Below are 2881 nucleotides of genomic sequence, written 5' to 3' on the forward strand. Positions count from 1 at the left end.
TTTGTTTATTAGGAAGGCGTCCTGGGGCCTAAATTAGGAATAAAGCCATCAAAATTGCAAGGCCGGTCACATGGGTCCCATATTCCTCACGTGCTGTACGAAATTAAAGAGGAAAAGGGAACTTTCGCTGCAGTAGGTGAGTGACACGCAGAAGCGGCCAGTTGCAAACAGAATGAACGCCATAACAAAAGCAGGTTTTCTGAGCTGTACAAATTAGTATTTTTGAAAGAGCGTTTATGGTCACCTACACGTGGCTACCATCTTTAACGTCATCCAAGCGAAGACCATGATGTGACCTGCATGTTTATTTTTTCTTTGGAGAAGCAGCTGTCTTTTTGTCATGCGTTTTCTTTTCACAAGCAGTAGTAGAATGGTTTCGGGGGGCTAGCAGCTGGCGACATTGTTTTTCAAGGAGCACACCGCAATTCACCCCGCAACGAAACGAATGTTGAACGTTGGCTTGAAGATTATAAAACCCCAATAAATAATAAGAACTCATATCAAAAGTACGTGATGATTGAAGTTAAGCGTAATATATGATACATTTATTATCGGAGTTAAGTTCGGTACGAATATGGCCTGTTTAGCTCTCACGGTATCTAATGAAAATTATTTGAATGAGTTAATTGAAAAAAAAATGAACTGTTTTCTTTTGAACAGTGTAGCTCATTGCGGCTCCTGTCGGAGCAGATATGAACTGCCTTCTTTCTGCGTGGCCTCTCACAAATAATGAGCACATTCATGATAACTGTGTGTTCAGGGAAAGCATAAAAATTTTTGAGGTAATGGTTGTGCAATAACATTGATTAAAAACAAAGGGAACTAACACTGTAAGTCATCGGTGATTTAAACATGAAAATGGGTAGCAAGCAGGAAGTTGCACAAGTTATCGCCAACTATAGCGTCGATTCTATGAATAGTAGAGAAGGGATATTAGTAGAATTCGCAGAAAGGTTTCATTGCGTTCCAGTGTGCTTAGTGGTTACCGGAATGTTATTGCAGCCTTATCATGTTAGAAATAACCTGTTACGATATGTTTCTTTTTGCGCCAGCCAGCCCGGGCAAGAGCTAGTACGTTCTCTTATTACGCGAGCTTTCCCTTCTGTCTTCTGGTGAGCCTCATTTGGACCGAAATTTATAGGAATCATCTTCTTGCAAACTGCGCACAAGATGGGGCACAAGGAAAGAACGGTAATGAGAAAGATTTTTCTGCAATTTTCCCCGTATGCTGCGCAGTTTGCTAGGACATGAACCCGCACTAACTCGCCCAACTGTAAATGCTTGTTCGGATGAATCGTCACGGTGCGAAGTGGTACGCGATTCGTTGTAGCACAAGACCACGACGCCCAGCTAGGGGCGTATAGCGAAGTCATATTTTTTAACATACAGTACGCTTCCTTGTAGGGGACGCACGAAGCCTCCAGAAGCACCGAGACAGCGCGTGAGCACGACGTCTTCAATCGTACATGAAATCCAGCGGTCCATGCCGCATGACACCACACTTTCCCGTAGACTTTCGTTTTCCAGTCCATGCGCTGCCCCTGTACACTATTTTACGGATGGGTATCGGTGCCGCCATGTTAGACTGTAGTGTTGCTGTTTTGGATATTTAACAATTAGCCGACAGTTCTACAGTGGACGTATACACATTAAAAAGGTTGGGTTGGTCCACTCGACGTTTCATGACCTTATAAGGTCACGTCGCGATGCGCGAAAATAAGGAAACTTTTGTTAGTGCAAGGTGGCGGCACCTGTGTGTCTTAACATTTTCTATTGTACACTACGCAAGCAAACGTTTTAACAGACCAAATGAGATCGCGGCGAAATAGCTCAACGAATAGACGGAGTGAGATTCGCGACGTTCAGTTTCTGCTATCATGGATGGGTGGTCGCATATGCTGACAGACTTCATCGTGCAGCAGAAATGCTATTAGAAGTGGCTAGGATTGTGGCCCTGTACTAGAAGTAGTACAATGATCAAACTACAGTTTACAGGTGAAACTAATCAGGTGCATAGAACTAGAAACGCTGAGAAAGGAAGCCTGGAAATGTTTGAGTTTTCAACGGATTGAGCTCATTATGACGTATATTTGGTACGTTGGGAATTTACCGTTATGATGTGTTGTTTACTGTACAGTCGGGCAGAGGAAAGAATCAGCAGACCTTACACCCACGCAGTTAGTTTAGACAAGGTTATATATGCGCCCACAGGAGCGTTACACATATTGCGTTTAATAAAATGAAACAGAAATCTGACGATATTTGGCAAAGGCAGATAAGACATCGCAAGACCTTGAAACAGATGGCAAGTAATAGCAAGCTTTTTTTGAGAGCGGCATTTTTCCTGAAAACATCAGGCAACAACTGTGTCCCGCGTTTCGTAACGTGAACGCAACTACATGACTGGATTGCGTTGATTAAGAAATGACATGCTTAATTTTCGAAATATAGGGATTACAATTTATATAAGGACTGCCGAAAAATACACTTAAAACTATTGTGTCATTTCATACATGTAGAGTCGAAGCTCTCACTCAATAAAAACAGCTCGCATAAGTTATGTTTACATTTTCCGTAGTTATTTTCTTTTGAGCATGGCGATTCGCTGAAGCTAAAAGCTTTCTCTAGTCTGCAAGTAATGACGCAAAGAACAGTTCCTAATGACTTTGAAGATATAGTTCCTGTGTCTTAGCATAATTTGTACCAATAACCAGTTATGTCTGTACAAGTTCGAACTTGCTTACTTGAGTACCGAGTAGATTCTCAGACATGATGGTTTGTTTCTTATTTGTTGCTAAAGAGCATGTTTCGTGGCTGGAACCTATAATATATGCCCCAAAATTACTTACAGATGTTTCAAACATGCTATCTTTCCAGATGA

The sequence above is a fragment of the Rhipicephalus sanguineus genome, chromosome 8 (assembly GCF_013339695.2).
Source record: "Rhipicephalus sanguineus isolate Rsan-2018 chromosome 8, BIME_Rsan_1.4, whole genome shotgun sequence".
Lineage (NCBI taxonomy): Eukaryota > Metazoa > Arthropoda > Arachnida > Ixodida > Ixodidae > Rhipicephalus > Rhipicephalus sanguineus.